Source organism: Canis lupus, chromosome X (assembly GCF_011100685.1).
Source record: "Canis lupus familiaris isolate Mischka breed German Shepherd chromosome X, alternate assembly UU_Cfam_GSD_1.0, whole genome shotgun sequence".
NCBI lineage: Eukaryota > Metazoa > Chordata > Mammalia > Carnivora > Canidae > Canis > Canis lupus.
Genome location: NC_049260.1, coordinates 119,821,318 through 119,842,471, shown reverse-complemented (window position 1 = coordinate 119,842,471; position 21,154 = coordinate 119,821,318). Strand labels below are relative to the sequence as shown.

Here is a 21,154-nt window from a genome sequence, read left to right as displayed (position 1 = left end):
CCAGGCTGCCTTGGGGAATAGCGGCCACATTCCCCCCACCGATCCTGGGGCTGATGGTTGGGTCCCATCCACCAGAAACTGGCAGAGGCCCGGGATAGGACCAATGCCAAGGGGCACTTGTGCCTTGCTGCTGTGGCCGGGTCCCAAGGCAGCAAAGAGGGGACAAGCACGGACTCCTTTGAGTGCCACTCAGAGGACAAACAGGGCTTGGCACTCCTGATCCTATTTATATCCATGTGGATCTCCCTGGAACCACCCCACGGCACATTGGGAAGAGAAAGTTTGGACAACTGAGATGATCACTTGCCAGTGCCTGGGATCACAGCCAGAATGGCTGCCACCCACCCAAGGACCTTCCAGTCTGCACTGTCACTCGTTGGGACAGGGCAGAAGGAGTCAGTCGGCTGGGGGCCGAGTTCCACCTGGAGTGCACTCAAGGCAAACCTGGGGAGGCCGGGGATGGCCCAACTGAGTGGCCCTCAGCTTCATAGAAGAAGCAGCCCCCAGTTACAGGAGTCTTCACTAGAAGGTCTCTAAAGTGCCAACATCTGCCGTCTTCCCTGAACCAAGAGGTCCGCAAACAAGCCTGGGTCAGAGAGGCGAGCTGACTCAGTTGCCCAGAGACCCACACTTGGTGTGGCAGGCTGGCCTCCGCAAAGATCGGTGTCCTGGTCTCTGGAAACCACGAATACTATACAGCAAAGGGGACCCTGTGGATATGACGAAGGATCCCGAGAAGGAGAGATCCCCCTGGACTCTCTGGGTGGGCCCTAAATGCCATCACAAGCATCCTCATGGGGAGGGGCAGAGAGGACAGGGAAAGAGCCTGTGATGCCAAAAGCGGAGACAGCGGGGACGCACATCCATGAAGCCACAAAGGGCGAGGAGACTGATTCTCTCCTGATGGGCTTCAGAGGCAAGCAGCCCAGCTGACACCTGGACTTTAGCCAAGTGGGACCAACTGTGGCCTTCCACCCTCCAGGACTGTCCGCGAGTAAATCTGCCTTGTGGGAAGCCACCAGGCGGGTGGTAATTTGTTACAGCAGCCGAGGGAAACCGATAGGGCTGCCTAGTGGCAAAGCTGGCAGAGGCCAGGGCTCCCCCCACAGATGGAGGCAGAGCCTCCCCAAGGCCTGCGTGGGTCAGGGGCGAAGGATGGTGGGACTTCAGGGGGAGACGATGGTGGTTCAGGAGCAGGAAGCTGCTGGAAGCCACCAGCTGGAAGTCCCTTGCTTGAGGCTCTGCGTGTGACTTGCCGATCCTTCAAGGAAGGGACTAGAAGCCTGGAGGCCGTGGCATGTCCTTTGGCCCGAGGGTTTGGGAGAGTCAGGCCCTTGCTGACCCAGACAGGACCAGTGACTTCTGGACTCCGGCACTGCCTTCTTCCCTGAACCCTGCCTGGGTGTCCCCACCAACCCAAGGCAGCTTCCGTCTGACTCCGGGCCCTGTGGCACTGAGGTGAGCACGGTCCAGGAGGGCAGCTAGGGACAGTGTTCTCACTCTGGTGGCCGTGGAAATGAGCCACTGCCCTTGGAGAGAGGAGACCTTTGGCAACTCTTGGAGGCTCTTCCTTCCTCTGTGGCCTAACAGAGGCACATCGGCAGATCGGGCTGGGAGGGAAGAGTCTTCCCTTCCACACTCTTCCCTAACTCACTCTTCCCTCCCTCCCTGAGGTCCTTCCCAGGAGCCACAGTAAGTGGCACGGGAAAGTGTCATGGGAGACACCCGGGTGGCACTTGGCGATGTGAAAATTAAAATCACCAGGAACTGACAGCATTCCTTCTCCACTCTCACCTCCCGGTCTCCCCTCCTCTTAGCTTCTTTCTCTGTTCTTGTTTTTCCTCCTTGGCCTTTTTTTCCTGGCCCATTTTTTAGCCCTCACATTCCTAGCTCCGACAACCCCCTGGTTGACACCTGGATTTCAGAACTTGCCAGAACAACTTTGACAGGTGTCTGCATCTTTAGAGTGTCTACGAACTGCTCAGTCTCAGCAATGGTGAGGGGGAGCAGGGACAAAGAAAGCACTGCTACCACCGCCACCCCCAGTAACCCCAGCATCTTTACTTTGTGAGTCCCAGAACCTGGGCAAGTTTGAAAAATCCATTTTTTTAGAGAGAGAGAGAGAGAGCGCACATGCACAAGCAGGGGGGTGTGGGCAGCGGTGGAAGGAGAGTCCTAAGCAGCGTCCTAAGCAGCCTCCATGTGCTGCGTGGAGCCCCCAGCGCGGGGCTCAGTCCCACGAACCTGACATCCTGACCTGAGCGGAAATCAAGAGCTGGAAGCTTCACCGACTGAGCCACCCAGGCGCCCCCCAAAATTAACTCTTATTCGAAAATTCTATTTCTATTGGGCACTTCCAAGTCATTCTCTTAAGCCCCTACTACATTCTGATCTCCAGTCCATTCAAGCTCTGTGACACTCAAGCTTTGCATGTTGGGAATCTACTGCTTCCTGAATTTTACCCCGCAGGGCAAGGAGCTTTCTTCACAGAGCAGTGACTGGACTGGAAACATCTCGGAGCCCGCCAAGCTGATCGGTGAACCACCTCACCCACTGAGCTTTCAGACCGTCTTTTAGATTTCAGACCATCTGAGTGCTTAGATGGCGCGCAGGTAACTTTTAAGATGCCCTTTCTAGGAGGACACTGGCCACCACCCTCCCTCCATGTCTCCAGCGTCTGTAAACATCACAATTTCGAAACGACTTTCCAGATGCATTTCATGTTTCCCCGTCACTGTTAGTCTAGGCATGACCCAGGGCAATGTCCTTCTCCCACTTAGTAGGCCAAGGACATCCCCAGGGCCACCCCGCCAGCTCAGGGGTGGAGTTTCTGAAATGGAGAAGCTGCAAGTGCCCTCGTTCTACAGAGGTGGACACTAAGGCTTCAAAGAGGGAACATGCCCTGCCACTTGCAGGTGGCTCAGGGGCACAGAAATTCAGGTGTCCCATGCCCCACTCCTGCAGCCCCCCAGCCCCCTCCCTGCTCAGCCCCCTCCCCCCCACGCTTGGCCACTCTGTTCATCTGCAAAGCCAGGTGCCAGCCCAGGGAGGAACCACACTGTTTTGGAGAAACTGCCAGGGCCTGGCAAAGAAGGGGTGTGTGCATGCTGGCCAGTATGCTGGCCAGGGGGCTGGCGGGGCCCAGGCCGTGGGGCACATCTTGGACCCGGTAGGCTGGTCAGAAGTCATACAGAGGCGCGGGGTGGACACCACAGAGTGCGGAGCCAGCGGCCCAGTTGTGGGCAGAAACCCGGTACAGCAAATGGAATCTTCAAGCCCCCTGGGGCTCCGTCTACAGCAGCCCCTGGAGAACTCCTTTTCTGGAGCAAAGGGTCTCCTTGTAATGCAAATCACCAGCCCTTAATTGGTCTGCTTTGTAACTTGTGTGCCTTCAATTGCTTAAGGGGACCAGGTCCCTTTACCACTAATAGTACGTTTTTATGTTGTTTCCCACAAAGCTAGAAGGTGCCAACTTCAACTCGGACCTCGCTGCTGCTGCTGCTGCTGCTGCTGCTGCCACCGCTGCCTCCAGACCGGGAGGAGACCCGCTCGAGCCCCTGGGCAGACCCAGTCCCCGCCCGCCACCTCCCCTCCCCTGCCCAGGGCAGGTTTGTGCGGAGCACTTAATGGGGAAGCGGGGAGTGCAGGTGGCACTCGGTACCACCTGGAGCCGGCTCCGAGAGAGTGCCCGCATCCTCTGAGGCCTGCGAGGAATACCAATTGCATGGTTACCGGGCCCCCTCAGGAGCCCACAAGAGGAAATTAAAAGGCATACACACGCCTGGAATAAAGGGCCCTCTTCTTGCAGCTAATCACCGAAATTGGTCACTGGGTTGTCCCCTCCCCCCTCTGGTGAAAGACATGGTCTTTCTCATGTTCTGTTCCATCACTACTTCTCAGAAATGAGTTGAGGGGGCCAAGCTTCGCATGGGCTCCCCTCCCAGTGCCTTCCACCTCCAGCCCTCCCAGCAGGAGGGGCGGTGGTTAGCCCCATCCTAGGCCTGAGACAGATCAGTCCTGGCCCCTTGGCCACACAGGTGGGAGGAATGGCCCCGCATTTCAATGAATGCCTCCTGCAGGGCCCTTTGCAGGTCGCAAAACACCTCCACATCCCGCTCTGTGCCGCTTCGTACTGGCTCAGGCACACCTTGGCCCGCAGATCTCAGTAAAGTGGCCTGAAGTGACAGGGTAGTACTCCTCCGGGGTCTTTCGTCCTGGGGTCAGGGTGGGGACCCTCTGTGCTTTGGGGCCTGCTGCCTCTGGCTGGCATGTGCCTCTGGCCCCAATAGGACAATGAAAGAGTCCCCAAGGAGGAGTCTGGGCAGCCCCAAAGGCAGGAGCAGGAGCCCAAGACACCAGTGGCTCCCTGGAGGGGCCTTTCCTTCAGGGCCCCAGCAACACGCACTGGTACATGGCAGATGCCCTCTCAACACCTGCTGAAAACAGGGGAAGAGTCTCCCTCTCACCTGACTTCCAGGGCCGCTTTCCCGATGACTACTCGAGAGTCGAACAAGCTGTGGTCTTGCTTCCTGGCGTGGCTGTGGGCACTTGGCTCTGAGTGTCCTGTGGGGGACATGGCCTGTGACCTTGGGGTTGACAGGGAATCCTAATAGTCATACTATGGTGTGTAGAACGGTGGCCTCCAAAAGATACGCCTGCCTGGAACCTGTGAACATGAACTTATTTGAAAAAGGGTCTGTGTAGATGCAATGAAGTGAAGGATCTCCAGATGAGATGGTCTGGATTATCCAGGAGGCCCCTAAACCCAATGACAGGCGTTATAAGAGAGGGAAAGAAGGAGATTTAAAGCACACAGGGAAGAAGGGGCTGGAAAGCTGGGGGCAGAGATTGGGGGATGCAGCCACAAGCTAAGGGCCTTTGGGGGCCACCAGAAACCAAGAGGTGATGGGAGATTCTTCCTCGGAGCCTTCAGAGGGAGCAGGGCCCTGCAGACACCTTGATTTCTACTCCGGCCTCCAGAACTGGGAGAGAATCCATCCATGCATCCATCCACTCACTCATCCATCCATACATTTCTGCATAAATGAATACATTTCTGTTGTTTTGAGCCTCCAAGTTTGGGGTCATTTGTTAGGGCAGCCACAGGAAGCCAGTGTACGCTCCTCGGAGAGGCAGAGGGAAAGAGGAGGGAGAAGAAAGAACCGACCAGAAACCACCACCAGTCCCTAAGCTAACACTTCGGAGCATCAGCCGAGGGCAGATGGGACCCTTCCCTTGGCCCCGGGGTGCAGGGCCGGGGACCCTGGCGGGGGGGGGGGGGGCCCAGGCTATGGGACTGCACAGCCGCCTTAGGCCTGGAAGATCAGAGTGGCTCGGGGGCACTTGCTGGGCTGCTGATGGATTCAGGAAAGTGAAGAGGAATTTCCAACCCCAGAGGTGGCCCCGCGGAGATGTCCCCTGGCCAGCCCAGCCCAGCAACTCTGAGCCTCCGGGCTCCTCCCCAAACCCTGTGGAGCTGGATCCCAGGAAAGCAGGCGCCTCAGCACCCACTCCATGCACTGGTGGATCCGGCCCTGCAGTTATCTTACCTGGCACCTTTTTTTCCCTCTCTCCTGGGGTACATGTCTCAGCAATTGCCCGGAAACCTGGGCACTCCCAGATCTCTTTTCTCCCCACAGCCGGTCAACCACCAATCTTGTCAGCTCTCTGGCTAAATATTGTTCTTGCCCTGCTTGCTTCCCTGCCATGTGTCAGCTGCTCCAGCGGTCCAGGCCTCGGACCCCTCCCGGGGGTGGAGGATGAAACTGTTCCTGGCCCCGAGTCACCCCTGTGCACGTGAGCATGTCTCCTGTCATGACTCCCATGGGACGGAAAAGCCAAGCATGGCTAGGATGCAGAGTGGCATCACGCAGCTTGCGACCGGTTATGATAGCAGTTGGGAGGTGGAGGTGGGAGAGGGCGACAGTGTCTCCTGTGACTGGTAGATGAGGCCCTGGGCTAGTGGAGAGGCTGGTGGCACCTCAGGGCCCCGACCTTTGTGGGTGGGGGGTGCACCCCCAAGGGAATTTTCAGAGCCCGTGCCTTCTCACGCATAAATGCTGTGGCACTCGCCACTATCTGTGGCCACTTGGAATGTAGTTTTGCTGTCGCTTTATTTCTTCCTGAAAAACTCCAATCAGATTATTTGCATCTTAGCCGTCACAGCATCTTAAAATCCGGGACACAGACACACAATATTTTGGTGGTTCAGAGACTTGACTTTGGCTTTCTGTGCCGCGGGGGATGGGCTCTGCGATGTTCGTGTCTGTTCTGACCATTAGAACAGCCGATTATCTAAGCTTGCCATAGCCAAATACACCCACAGTTATTCTTCCAAAAAAAAAAAAATCCTTCTTATTGAAATCCTTGCAGGAAAAATGACTTTCTATTGCAACTGCAGAATTCTCTAGCCCCTAGCTCTTCACTGTGCTTCTATAATATCATGCTTGAGAGTGGGAAATTGGTAGCAGCTCTGCAGTCACATCAGAGCACAGTACGGGGGGGGGGGGGCCCACATTATAGCCCCGGCCTCCTTTTATCATTATTATTTGCATGCCTCTTGCCTCACAAGACCAAGCTGTGAGTTTCTATTCTCGCCTCCCCCCTCGCACCCTGGATCCCTAGCCTGTAGTGTGCCTGGCACCCATAAAGGTTTTTGTATTGAGGGAGGGAATGAACGAGTTCATTGGGCACTGATGCTTAGAGCAGGGTAACGAGCAAGTAGAGGGCAGAGCCACGATGTGACCCCAGGGCTGATGTCGGAGTTCATGCTCTGTCCCCTCCCCACACTGTGGTGACAGTGAGATGGAGCCCTTGAGCTGATGCTCCCATGGGAGCAGGTGTGCAGAGGCTGGTGACAGGACCAGCAAGTCCCTGAGTGGGCGGGACACAAGGGGGCGGCTGATGACAGCTCCCTGGGGAGCTGTTCATCAGGAGAAGGAGGGCCTGTCAGGGGGGTTCTGGGCACAGAGTCTGGGGGTGCTGTTGAGTCAGGGTTTGGGTATGATGTCTAGCCAGGGCCTTGGAGTGGAGCTTACGTTCCAGCAGCCAGAGGAGCAGAGAGGAAGAGGATGGCTTTAGCTGAAACAAGGAGAAAGCAGGAGGGGAGCTTGGGGGAACTTCTGCACAGCCTTGGGCAGTCCGAGCAGTATCTACACTCGTCTCAGGTGTCAACAGATAGAACCCTAAGTCCCTGTGCCAAGACCACTTTGCCAAGACAAGGTGGGGGGTGCCTGAGAGATTCTGGACTGGGGGCATCCTGCAGAAAAGGGGCAGCAGGCGAGGCCAGGGCAGGAGTCAAGAGCTTTGGACTCCATCTGCTGTGCTTGATGACTCCGGACCCCTTCTATCCTACCTGGTTTTCCTACCTCTTCCCCTCCCTTGGAATTGGCTTACTTTCTTGCCGACTAAACAATGGAAGAAGCAACAAGATGCACCCATCCCCTTCAATTTTTTTCTGCAAAAATCCATTGCATATCTGACTGGGTGCGAGGTGTCAGGGACTGGAAGGCAAGGTCAGCCCCATCCCCCAGGGGTAGAGACTCCTAGTCAGGAGAACTGGCCACCCTGATATGGATCCTTGGACCCTTGGACCCTCAGGAAGGGACTAGGGCAGAGGGAATCCTTCTCAGCTCTGCAGGGCTAGGAAGGCTTCTAGAAAGTGCTGGGTTTGAGCTGAACCTGGACAGGTGGAACGAAAGCAAACAGGTGTGGAAAATATTTCAGGTGAGGAAGAAGTGAGCAGAGGTCTGGGGACAGAGGAGGCCGGGGTATGCTGGGGAAGAAGGGGACAGGTATGGTATGGATGTGCGTGAGGACGGGTGGGGGAGTGGGGAGAGGACAGCTAGAGAGGTAGGCTAGGTCCACCTGATGCTGAGGGCCAGACCGAGCAGCTCAGGAGTATCTCATGGGCACTAGGGAGCCATCAAAGGCTTATAAGGGCAAGAGGCAAGCTGGCCTTTGGGAAAACACCTGTGGTGGCTGAACGGAGGAATATATATATCCTTCATGAGACTCTTCTCTTCTCTTTTCTCTCTCTTTTGCTTTTCTTTATTTACTGACTTGACCAGGGAGGCTTTGTGGTTGGGAGAGAGAAATAAGCAACTCAGAGGAAATGCAGACTCCAATATCCACCACACTGGAATTCGTGTGTCCCATGTGGCAGGAGGACCTGCTCAAGCGTGACAGCAGTAGCAGCCAGCTCTGGGGAGCACTGGCCTCCAAGATGCTGTGTGCTCCCAAGACCCCTATGTTCATACTGTTGCGAATTGAGTGGTGGCACCCAAAAGATATATCCACCTGGAACCTGTGAGTGTGACCCGAAAAAGGTCTTTGCAGATGTAATCAAGGTAAGGACTTCAAGTTGAGCTCATCCTGGATTATCTGAGTGGGTCCTAAATCCAATGACAAGTGTCCTAAGAAGAGGAGCAATGCAGAGAAGAAGGAGATGGCCTGTGAAGATGGGGGGGAGGGGGGTTTCTGGGGAGCAGAGGCTGGAGGGACACAGCCATGAACCAAGGCACCACCAGAAGCTTGAGAACGACGTGCAGAAGGATCCTCTCCTTAGCACCTTCGCAGGGAGCACGAACCTGCTGCCACCCGGATTCCAGCCCAGGGGTACTTTCTCAAAGATTGCGTATGGTTCTCATCTGCCTCCCCCGGTAGACTGTGCACTCACCGAGGGCAGGGGCCATGTCTCTCTTGTGGCTTGGGGCCTAGCATTGGACACAGCCTGGGCACATCCTGGGCACTCAGGAAACGTTGGCCGGGCAAATGAACGGGGGCATTACGGCCGCGCGGTCACAGGGCCACGAGCACACGGAACACTGTCTGGCCAGGGCTGGACCCGCCTTGCATCTTTAGACGACGCCTGGCCCTTCTGTGTTCCTTGAGCGACAGATAATAAAAGCGTCGCTAGCTGTTACGTGGAGTCTGCAAAACGTTTTAATACTGGAGTTGAGGGAGGAATGGCAGACAAGGAAACGAGTCCCCGCCCTGGGATTCTTCCTTTCTACCCCAGCCTTTTCCAAGGCCACACTGGAAGACTCCCTTCAAGGCCAGCGCGGCTTCTAAGCCACCTGGCTCCTGACCAGCCACGCGTGGTCCAAGGCAGAGCACCGGGCCGGCAGCAGTGACCCTGGCCGCCCCTCAGGAAATGTCCAAGGAGTCGCCAGTCCCTTGTGGCCGCTTCCTCAGCCTCAGCGCCCCAGTGACGAGGCTGGTGTAGCATCTGTTGGCTGCGAAGAGCCTGGGCACACAGCTGCTCCCGGGAGGCAGGCACCTTTGCACGCTGCTTGGCCATTGCTCCTTTGCAGGTAACTGGTTCCAGGAGGGATTCTGGAGACAGGCTTTCGAGGGCTGCTCTGAGCCTTACAGGGCCCCTGGGGCCAGCATGCAGGCTAAAGAGAAATGGTTTAGACAACTTGCTTTCAATAATCTGGCAAGTGACTCTCCTTTCTTTATTCATTAGGGATGTTTGCACCTAAATAGCCTCTTTGTTTCCTGGGGATTTGGGTCCCCAGCCAAAGCAGGCATGGGGAAGTGACAGGGCCAGGGCTCAGAAGGGAGGGGAGATGCTTCTGCAAAGCCCCAAGATGCGCGGGGCTGGGCCCCAGAGCCTTCCTCTTCCGCCAGCGCCCTCTCTTACTTCCAAGGCACCTCCAAGAGCCTTAAGCTCTAGGCTGAGGTCCCAGAGGAGTTTCCTCGGGCCACCGAGGCCCAAAAGCAAGGATATGGAGTCGGGTGCTCTTAGATCACCTCCTGGCTTCTTGTCTGGCCAGCAGAGGGGCCTCAGAGATAGCCTGTCTGGACTCAGCAGCCTGCCAAGGAGGCCGGGATGCTCGGAAGAAAGGCAGCTCCCAGGGCAGGTGCAGAAGGTTCCGCGGGGGAGAAGGCGGGCCTCGGGCTTGCGGGAGCTGGTTCTGCTCCGCCCCGTGGCTTTTATGGCCTGTGGCCTGTGGCCTCTGACCCCCTCGCCTGGCCCCTGGGTCCTCACCCAACTTGTTGGGGCCCAAAGGACCTCTCTTCAGGCAAACACTCTGTGAAACGAAGGCCAAAAGAAAAAAAGTGCCTCTCCTGGGCGTCGTGTTAAGGGAACCCTCGTGGAACCTCACGTCTTTGGGGCCAGTAAAACTCCCTGACCGGACCTCTGCAGGGAATTTAGTTCATTTTCTTATTTCAGCCTAACTCTCTCACCACGGATTTGCCAACTTGTCTGATGAGACCACAAAAGAAAAAAAAAGGGAGAAAACCTGCTCTACAGATTAGCTACATTTTCATTCAGTTTGTTTTATGAGCATGAAAGGTTGCAACATAAAGTATCTCGATTACCTGTATTAATGAGATGTTTTGGGTGGAAAGAAACACACCAGCAAATAAGCCACAGAGTATAATATAAAACTCAGCAGGCTTTGGTTTTCTGCCACCAAGCTATTCAAAAAAATAATAATAATTAAAACGCAAACAGTAAACTGATTCTATGCATAAATTAGAGCTATCACAGGCAAATGTTTGCTTTTAGATTATGATGTATGTAGATTTTGCCTTAAACTCTGGGCTCCACGTGTTAATTGAGCTACTCAGGCGCGGTGGCTGGGCCCGGGTGGGGGCTTCCTCCCTTCCAGCGCCAGTGTACGCCCCGGGGTGGGCAGGACTCAGGGTGCCAGGAATGCAAGGTGCTTGGCAAACGAGACCATCAGAGCTGTCAGACCCCCCAGAAAACCACTCCCTGGGCCAGGAATTGAAATGCACATCGCTGGGTGCCATGAGCCAGACAAAAAGACCTCGTGGGAGGGGGCTGCCGGGTTTCAGGAGCTTCTCTCCTGTTAAGTTCTGAGATGCCCACGAACTAGTCTTGCTCTAGGAAGAACTCAGTTATGTCTACACACGTCCTTAAACTGTCTCCCGTTAGCAAGCCGCACAGACAGCAGCCAGTGCTCCCCAAACAACAAGTGGGTCACAGCAGATTGTTACAGTGCTTATGGATAAGCATCCCAAAACATCACCATTATAGCAGACCAAACACCGGGGCGTCTGAGACCCAAACAGCTCTGGGTGGAAAAGTCTTCGTATTATGCATTTTCTCAGCCTGCTTCAAAATCGAGGGTCTGAGGTGTGGCAGGGGCCCTGAGCCTGGGCTGTGCTGGAGGCAGGATTCTGACCCCTCAGTGGCCTCAGTGCCATCTGTCAGCCCCTCTGGGGAGGCAGTGGTAGGAGCAGGGCAGATTCAGCTGGCCCAGGGCACTTGGCACCTGCTCAGAGGCGGGGCACGGGGCTGGCCGCAGACACTTGCAGGGATGGGGCGAGGGGAGAGGGGGCTTCGAGGCCTGGGAATGCCACCTTCTTACACGGAAGGAAGGAACCCTGGCCTTGACTTTGGCTCCAGCTTATTCTACCCTTTGCTTATATCGATTGTCACTGTGACTGGCCAACCCCCTCCACCCCACCCCCCGCCAGCTGAGGGGGTGGGGGAGTGGTGCCACCCAGAGCCCCCAGCAGCTCCTCTCAGGGCACTCCACTCAGGGCCCCACTGTCCACAGCCTCCCACCCTGGCAGTCTTGGAGAGGTCTGTAACTACTGATTATTTCTTACTTTCAAGGCTGGAAATATACCAACTCTTTGTATCCAGAGATTCATGGCTGTCCCTGGAGGGTTAAAATATAAATAGCAGTTTCCAAGCACACTAATAAATAGATGAAGCTGGTCAAACAATTTCTCAGATGGCCTCCCAGGCCCTCAGCAGACCCTCTGCCTGCCTCCATGGTTAATGTGCTCACCAGTTTCTCTGGGCACGCTCCCATTTTGCCGAGGCCAGAGAGAGCCCGGTGAAGTGGGCTAAAAATAATATGAACAAGAGGCAGAAAACAAGCAAAGGACACTGCCCAGGAACCGACCCTCAGCCCCAGGAGCCCATGCTGGGTGGGCTAGAGGAGCTCTGAACTAGCACTGCCCTGGGTGGGGAGAGGATGAGCTGGGGATGACACTCTATCAGCCCCACAGTGGGAGGGAGCGCTCTGTCCCGGGAGTGGTGACAGGCCTGGAGGGGTGGCTCAGGGGGACTGGCATGCCTGGAGCCTGGAGCCCTGAGCCTGCCGGTCCCTCAGAGCCCGGGGGAGGGATAGGCAGGGCCCTTCAGGTCAGCCAGGTCCCCTGGCCAAGCCGCTGACAGGTGGGGAGACCAGGCCCCCAGGGGGCAGGGGCTGTGGCCAAGGCGACAGGCAAGTCGGGGCCAGCCCGGGTCCCTGTGTCCTTGGCCAGGGCTCTCTACAGGGTCTCCCCAGGCACCTGTGGTCCTAGAGTACCCAGAAGCCCCATCCGAGACCCCCAGGAGCAACCGTCCAAGGCTGGGGCCGCTGGGAGATTCTCTCATCAGGGACTCGGTTGGCCTGGTCTGCTGACCCGGGGCACCTGCTGAAGATGGCATGTGTCGAGCACATGGCCCTCCAGAGTGCAGGACACGTCTCCGAAGTAGCTACCCCCGTCCTGAGTTGGCCCTGGTGCTGGCTGAGGGGGCTTCTTCTAGTGGGTGCCCAGGAAAGCCGGGGTGCCCTCCCACCTCCCTTCTTTCCCTGCCCCTTGCCTCCCTCCCCCTTGCCCCTTTCCCTCCCAGGCTGTCGGGGGGGGGGTTTAGGGACAGGGCTTCAGCCCCCGGGCCCCATCCTTACCGAGCCCTCCCCTGGGCCTCCTCGGACGGCCAGCTGGTGCCACGGGGCAGAGGGCCGGCCCTGGAGAGTGAGACCTCCACAGGACAAGCCTGGGGATGAAGGCCCGGGGAAGGGGTGGGGGGCAGGGAGAGGCCAGCCCGGCACGGGGCCCCGGCCCTGGGTCCCACTTAGGGCAGGTAGCGAGGCCCCGCAGGACCCCAGCCCCAGGCCAGCGCGGGGGCCTGAAGGCCCAGACGGGGGCTGCGGGGCTCCACAGGGGTTTGCTTGAACCCCAAACCCCCTGAGGGACCTGGTGGCCGAGGCAACCAAGGAGGAGGTGGAGGGTGGGTGAGGGGTCTTCGCCCCTGGGCTCCCAGCAGGGCTCCCCACCCGCCTGTCCCTCAGCCCAGAGTTGCATGTCCAACAGTCTGCTGGACATGTCCACCTGGATATTCCTTAAACTTCTCCAACAGCCTATGACCAAACTTGAGCTTCCACACCTTTCCTCATACACATGCATGCACACACACACACACACAGATATGACTGAGGAAATGCCTGAAGGGAGTTCCTCGGTCTCTGGAGCCTTCCTAATTCCTCCCCTGGCCCGTCCTCCAGAACAACATATGGGCTCCTCGATCTTTGGTTCCATGGATAGATCTTACCCTGTTCCTTTGGGCCGGCCACACCTCTGCTTCCCACCTAGCAATGGTGCCACAGGTAGCAGGTGCCAAGGCTGAACTCCTCTCAGGGCTTGGCCTCCTCCATCCCCCATCCACGCACTCACCTCATATCCCCCTGTACTGATGGGAAGCCTTTACTTTCAACCTTAAACACATTGAGTGGCTTTGTTGGGCCTCCCCAGGATGGGTGTCCACCTTGGACCATGCAATGCTCACACTTTTTAGGTACCGAACTTGAGTTAGACCACGGAAGTAAGCAACTAGAGCTTGTGTGAGGTGTGTACTGATTTTGTTTCTCATGACTAGTTCTGGAGATTTCCCAGTAAGCAGTTGTTTCACTGGTTGCAGCCCTTCTCTCTAAGCTGGTTTCTTTGTGCAGGCATAGCTTCCATGTCAGGAGTGACACATGTGCCTCTCACAGGCCCCAGCTGCACTGGCCCAGAGGGGACAGCCCAGCTGAGCCTTCTGGAATAGGGGCTTCCCTCTAAGCTGCCTGTGGGATCGACTTCCATGAGAACGGAGATGTCTTTATGACAACAGTGACCCTGTGTTCCACTGGACTACGGCTCTACCTTTCCTGTCTGATTTCTTGGAAGCTAGGTTTGGAAGGATCTGGATCTTTGATTTCCTCATGGCCTATGGGACCCATCCTCTTCATGATGTATAAAGAAATGATCAGAAACCAAACTGCAGCCCCTTGCCTGTGAAAAGGCTGCTGCTGTGCATTCCTAAAAGAGTTGCTGACATCTAGAAGCAAACAAGTCTGCTGAGAGACAATTAGGCTGATGCAGGCTCTCTGGATTTCCATTCCATTTCTTCTAACTGCCCCAGTGCCAGCTGAACTGCCAGCTCTGGGAGGTGAAATTGAGCCCTAGGATTTCCCCAGATATCTGGAATGAAGTTTTCCCTTCTTTAATTAGAGTCCCAGAATGTCAAGCCTGCAGGGGCCCTTGGGGATCAGCTGGCCTGTCCCCATCACGGGCCTGACAGCCAGACTGGGAGGCCCAGCTTGGGGCCCACCCCTGCCTCCTCGCCTGCCAGGGCCCTTCCTATTATGGCTTCTGCTACTAGTTGTTTCTTCTGTGTTGGTCTTTGCTTGCACACACAGTAGGTGCTCGGTAGGTACTTGGGAGAGGGAATCAGAGCTCTTCTGCGGTCTCCCAGGCTGCAAGTCTTGGGCCCACTGGGCATGCAGCTTCTTCAGTAAGTGGATATCAACTTTCTTTCTCTAGACCCCAACACATGCAGGAGAGCACCCGGCACGTCCTCCTGCTGCTTCGGCCCCAGCCGTATTTGGCACCATTCTCCTGGTGTGCCACATTCCTTTCTCTGTGTAGGACCACTCTGTTCCCTGAGTATGGCAGGCCATTTCCAGCTCCTGGGCCATCGCTCCTGCTAACCCCTCAGGCCAAGGTGCCTGTCAGTTCTGCTTGTCTGCCAAGACCCTTTTCATTTTTCATGGCCCATCTCCGGGATTCCCTTTTCTGTGAAGCATTTCCAAAGAGACCTCCATCACATTTCTCCCTCCTTCCCCCACAATATACTCATTCATTCAACATAAATCTTAATGGGCACCCACCGAGTGGCAGGCAGTGGGCTATAGCAGTGAACAAGGCCAATAAAGGTCTCTTCTCTCATGGAGCTGACGCTCTAGTGGCCAAGAGAGGCAATAAAAGAAAGAAGAACATGAGGTAGATTTGTAGAGGTGGAATTAACTTCTCCTGCACACCCTGGCTCTTCTGACCTCCACATTGCCCTTATTTTCTTCTGCCCTGTGTTGTGGTTACTTTGTTTATTCTTCTGTCTCTCATTAGGAATCAGCTCTTTGACAGTAGTGGCCAAGGCCTGGTATGTTCTGCAGCCCTCTTGGCATCAGGCATACAGCAAGCACTCAAGAAACACTTGTGAAATGAGCAAGTAAATGAATACGTGAGCAAGTGAATGGATGAGAGTATGTGTGTGTGTGTGTGTGTGTGAGTAAACGGATGAGTGAACAAGTAGATGAGTGAATGGATGAGTGAGTGAGAGGATGAATGAGTGAATGTGTGAATGAATAGATGAGTGAGTGACTGGATGAATGAATGAATGAATGAATGAATGGGTAAGTGAGTGGAGGAGTGAATGAGTGAATATGAATGAGTGAGAGGATGAATGAATGAGTGAATGTGTGAGTGAATATTAGTGAGTGATCAGATGAATGAATCAGTGAGTGAATGAATGGATAACTGTGTAGATGAGTGAGTGAGGGGATGAGTAAATATGTGTGTGGACGAATGGATGAGTGAGGGGACGAGTGAATGAATGACAGGGAGGGGTATCTAGGCTCAGGACACTTGCAGCTTTAGCTTTTCTGAAACAAGGCTTCTACCCTTGCAAGCTAGGTGGCTTGAGCGTAGGATTCCCAAGGCCCCGGAGAAGAGAATACCTCTCAGGCCAGGGAAGAAAGGAGAAATTCAGGATAACAACTTCGTGTCCCGTGCCACGGTTTGGCTTCATTGGGCTGGGGACTCTGGCTGGCTTTCAGGGGAAGACATTTCCAGGGGCTTAGCCTTACTGATCCGGCCCCTCACACCAAAGACTTGCTCCCCCGGCACCTCTGATTTCACCACAAGTATCAGCAGTATTTAGGATGAGAGGCTTTTACATTGTCATATAGAAAAAGAAAAAGTAAACACCAATTCCTCCCATAACCCAATTCTTTGTTAAATATATGCTGGAATTAGTTGGTTCTTATATTGCCAAATCCCTTTTAATTACTTGCCAACGCTTTTCATATCATTGTTAACCAAGTGGCTTTTATCTTAAATCTTAATTTTATTTGATGTTTAAGGGATTAAGGGAATGGTTTTATGACCTAAAATGTGAATGGTCTCTTTCTAAAAATCTAATCGGTGGTGTAATTGAGTTGCAAACAGTATTTTAGTCTTCTTACAGTATATATAATCTGCTGTGGGACTTTATTTTCTCAAGAGACTTGATTTATCTGCTCTTTATACACATCCAGTCTCTGTAAATATGCTTTTGGCTTTTCAGTAACACTATGAGACCTGAAAGCATTGGCACATATCAGCAGGGGTAGGAGATGGCAAGGAAGGTTGCCATGCATTTAAACAGACTAGGCCAACAGAAAAAAAGAACATTTCAGGCATTTACCAAGTATTCAATATACCTTTTATTTTTTTAAAGATATTTTTTAATTTTTGACATTTTTAATTTAAATTCAATTTAATTAACAGGTAGTGTATTATTAGTTTCAGAGGTAGTTTAGTGATTCATCAGTTGCAGATAACACCCAGTGCTCATCACATCCCGTGCCTTCCTTAGTGCCCATCACTCAGTTACCCAGTTAGAGGTGGAATTAACTCCCACCCACCTCCCACCCACCTCCCCTCCAGCCACCCTCAGTTTGTTCCCTAGAGTTAAGAGTCTCTTATGGTTTGCCTCCCTCCTTGTAGGTAATCTCTACCCCCAACGTGGGACTGGAACTCAGAACCCCGAGATCTAGAGTCACAGGCTCTACCGACTGAGCCAGCCCAAGTGCCCCTCAATATTAGATATGTTTTGTAGTGTTCCATGAATTAGCCTAGGGCTAACTGAGTGGTTGTTGTCGTTGTTTAAATTAGTTTCTCCTTCGAACTAGGGGTGGTGGAAGGGGAGGAAGGCGGGGGGTGGGGGTGACTGGGTGACGGGCACTGAGGGGGGCACTTGACGGGGTGAGCACTGGGTGTTATTCTGTATGTTGGCAAATTGAACACCAATAAAAAATAAATTTATTATTAAAAAATTAGTTTCTCCTTTAGTTTTGGTCACTATTTTTATTGTTACTCTTCTTTTAACCTGGGTGACCTTTGCCATCGGGAATGCAGTTGCTTACTTATCAAATGGTGTTTTAGGATGTCCTTATGTTCCAACTGAGTTCAGAATGCAAAGTGACTCGACCACCCAAGGGGGCCTGAATATGACTCAAAGTCTCCCTTCAACCTCCAAAGCCCAAAGCCACGAGTGACTGTGGTGAATTTGTCAGTGCTCAACAGTCTGGCTCACGAGGTCTGTGCACAGTCAGGACCACTAGGGCTCTCTGGAAAACCAACTGAACTTTCAGGAGTGAAGAGCAGAAAACAACCCCCCACCCCCCGACTACCTTATGGGCCTCTTTCACAAACCAGAATCAGCTCTCAGTTTCTAGGCTAGAAAGCTTAGCATCATCTTCTCAATGCCTCTTGAACACATCCTTCCCTTTCTGTTTCCACTCCTCCATCTAGGCCCCTGTGATCTCAGTCTTGAACATTCCAATAACCCCCGTGTTCTTTTCTCAGTCTCATGCCCCCATGCTGAGACCTGACTTGACTCTCCATCCTCCTAAGAATCTCTTCTGCTCCCTGACATGCTAAGGAACCCTTTGCCTCCTGTGCCAACTCCAGGCTTTTCCAATTGATTTTCTAGATCCTTACTAACGTGGCTACGCCCAACCTTTAGTCTTCGAATCCCTAATGAACGCAGCCTGGGTCCGTTGAGAAACATCTGTATTCTGTGGTTTTGGTACATAGACTGGTGGGATAGAAGAGTGAGCCAGAAGGCAGCCCCATGCACAGATAAAGTCTGATTTATGACAGAAGAGACAGTGCACAGGAGTGGGGAGGGAATCGTCTTCATGGTCAATTGTACAGAGACAACTGGGTGTCCATATGGATAAAAAATGAAATAGGGCCCCTACTTCCCATCACACACAAAAATCAAGACCAGGTGGATTGAGGACTTAAATGTGAAAGGCAAACCTGTAAAGCTTCCAGAAAATCATAAAGGAGAACATCTTCATGACCTAAGGGTAAGGAAAGATTTCTTAAACATGGTGTGAGAAACACGAAGCATAAGGGAATGGTGGACAAGCTAGACTACATGAAAATGAGAGGAGAAAAGTGAGAGTCATAGAAACAGAAATGGAGAGCACAAAAGTGGTTCCCAGGGGCTGGGGGTGGGGGAAAATGAAGAGAGGTTGGTAAAAGGGTACAAACTTCCAGTTTTAAGATGAATAAGGTCTGAGAATCTCATGTAAAACACGGTGACAGTAGTTGATAACACTGGATGGTATAACTGAATTTTGCCAGGTGAGGAGAAATCCAGTGTTTACATCCCCCCCCCCAAAAAAATAGGTCAATATGTAAGGTGATGCATGTGTTACTTAACTCAGTTGTGGGAATCCTTTGACAACGTCTAAGTATGTCACATCAACACACTGTACACTTCAAATACATTACAACTTTATTTGTTAACTATACCTCAATAAAATTGGGAGGAAAAAGTATCCCCATTAGACTGGCCGTTCCATGGGCAGTGGAGCCAAGTGGAACTCTGGGTGCTAGCTTAGGGCACATCTCAGGGCAAAGACACCCAGGGGAATCATAGTTGATGAAATTAGGAAGACTCTCTCAAGAAGTGCTTCCCTTCATCTGCTTGACAGGAGAGATCTGTTGACCCCAGAGCCACTGTGTCATCCAAAGCACAAGAGTTGTATCTGAAGGGGCAGCCATTCAAAGCTCAGGTTGGGGTGTGTGTAGTTCCCAAGACTTGGACACTACCTCTGGGAGCCCTGCCAGGAATATAGGTTGGCACTGACTGGCCACAGGGCAGTTGCCCCCCACAATTCTGGTTACCTACCACTTTGGGCCTCCTGTGGGCATTTTTTGCTGGCCTTCATCTTTGTCGTCAACACCATTTACCACTCAATCCACTCTCCTTTTAGGGTGTTGTCTTCTAGCTTATTTTACTTTAAATTTTTTTCTACCTTTTAATTTTTTCTCCTTTTATTTTATTTATTTATTTTAAACTCTATGCAGGGCTTGAACTCATGACCCCAAGATCAAGAGTTGCATGCTCTACCAACTGAGCTAGCCAGGAACACCTCTGCCTTTATATTTTTAACTTGTTTTGACAAAGGGTAGGAAATGTTAGCATGAAGGAAGCAACTTTGAAGGGACTTTCTTGTCCAGGGAGGCAGGAGGCCCTTGGTGGAATGTCCATTTTGATGTCAGAGCACCCCTTGACCACTAAGTCATTCTGCTGGTCTGTATTTTGAGCTGCATACATTGGACAATTGTCTGCTAGTAGCCCAAGGAAATTGCTAGATGGTGCTAACACCTAATGACTACAGTCATCTAGCAAGGGTTTTATTAGGGGGCACATTAATGACATCTGGCCACAGCAATGAGGGGAAAGCAGTGAGTTAGAAGGCCAGCTCCAAAGGGGCTTCCTAGGCTTGCCCCTCACCTGAAACCTTGGGAGAGTGACCCCTGATAGGGTTATAGGAATCCTTGGACAGAAACCAGGCCCCAGGAACACCCTTCACTATGCAGTCATGACCTGTTCAGGCAAGGATTCCCCCAAGAACTCCCACCTCTTCTGAGGCCATGTAAGAAGCTGTCTGCAGCTGGTATTCTTCAGATAGTGGTAACAAGCACCTTAGGAGTCACTGTAAGTGCCTTACCTCCAACACACACACACACACACACACACACACACACACACACACACACACAAGTGCTCCATGCAGTAGGAGCTGGCTGAGGAGAGGACCGCCTCCTACAGTCCCCCAGTTTCCTTACTCCATATGTCTGTCCAATTGCAACCTAGAAGGCTGACTTACTTACCTGGTATCCCACATGACCACACATCATGATCAGAAAGTAGAGAATGGAGACTTGAACTCAGATCCTATCTTTCGCGTAAGTGAGTGCCGCTGGCCTGTGCAACTACAGACATTCTGTTCTGGAACATATCTTGCTGTAATTTGAACTGAGGCCAAGTTTTAAAGAGATGAGCATGACAGCCGGTGGCAATGTGGAATGGGATGCAGAGGGCACAAGAGATGGGCTGTGCTAATAAGTATTGTTTCAGTAACATTGGTTTGTTATGGAAAGAAAGTTGCCATCATTTCTCTAGGAGACACTGTTTTAAGAAGGCCATTTTGTGAACTGCCTCACTCCCCTGTTGATGATCTCTTGTGAGGCCTCACTACCAGGGTCTGCAAGACACTCTTCTTATCAGGACAACCTTTATCTTCTGTAGCACAATATATGGAATGCTCATATTTGACCAATTAGTGGATACCACTCAACATAGTGTGCATCATTCTGGCAGGTTTTTCCCTTTCTAAATGAAGTTGTCAGAAGGTTATAAGAACAGCCAGGCCCATGGTTGGGGCATAAAGACTTAGAACTTTTATGTTCCCATCTGGAAAAGGATGAACAGTGTTGAGTGGGGGGATGTCCCTCCTGAGAACCTGGGATGAATTTCCATTCCAGTGGAGGGAAGGATGTGAGGAGGAAATCAGGACCACTTTCCTTGTGAGTGAGGGGCAGAGAGACATTCTTTCTATGGAGGGCTGAGATCAGGAAAGGGGATGAGTGGGTAGATTAACTCACAAAGCCCAAGACAGTTACCAAGAGGCTTAAAGTATTCAGAAATAGTCCCCAGATATGCAGAGGCAGAACATGGAGGCATTCCACAGGCCTGAGGCCTAGTGGGGTCACCAGGTGGTAGAAATAGGGTGGAGGAGTTAGCTGGCTGAGACTGTGAATCCCAGGAGCAAAGAGTTTGTCCAGAGCAGCATGAATTACAGCTCAGTAGAGAGACCTGTGGCCTCTGGGCCCAATGTACCTTGCATCTCGGAGCCAAGAGAACAAAATGTGCCCAAGATAGAGAGTCAGGGTTGTTCCACCTTTCCTGCTAGAACGCAAGTCTGCTGTGACATGAGGAGGTGTGAGCAGTTTGAGCAGCATCAGGATCAAACCCTTGGCATGGCCTCTGGCCGGGTACCAGTGTGGTTTCTCTACA

The 21,154-nt window shown here is 53.0% G+C and overlaps 1 long non-coding RNA gene and 1 other non-coding gene across 3 annotated transcripts in view; both read right to left on the bottom strand.

Annotated features, from left to right (window-relative positions):
- Window positions 1-21,154, bottom strand: part of LOC102154180 — a 268,196-nt gene that overhangs the window by 20,702 nt on the left and 226,340 nt on the right. For both annotated transcript variants that reach the window (XR_005386524.1, XR_005386525.1), the window contains one exon: window positions 4,467-4,563. This is a non-coding gene — a long non-coding RNA (uncharacterized LOC102154180). The remainder of the gene's footprint in view (window positions 1-4,466; window positions 4,564-21,154) is intronic.
- Window positions 1,176-1,318, bottom strand: MIR2114 (microRNA mir-2114). Its single transcript, NR_128889.1, has one exon. It is a non-coding gene; the product is annotated as a microRNA mir-2114 (primary transcript).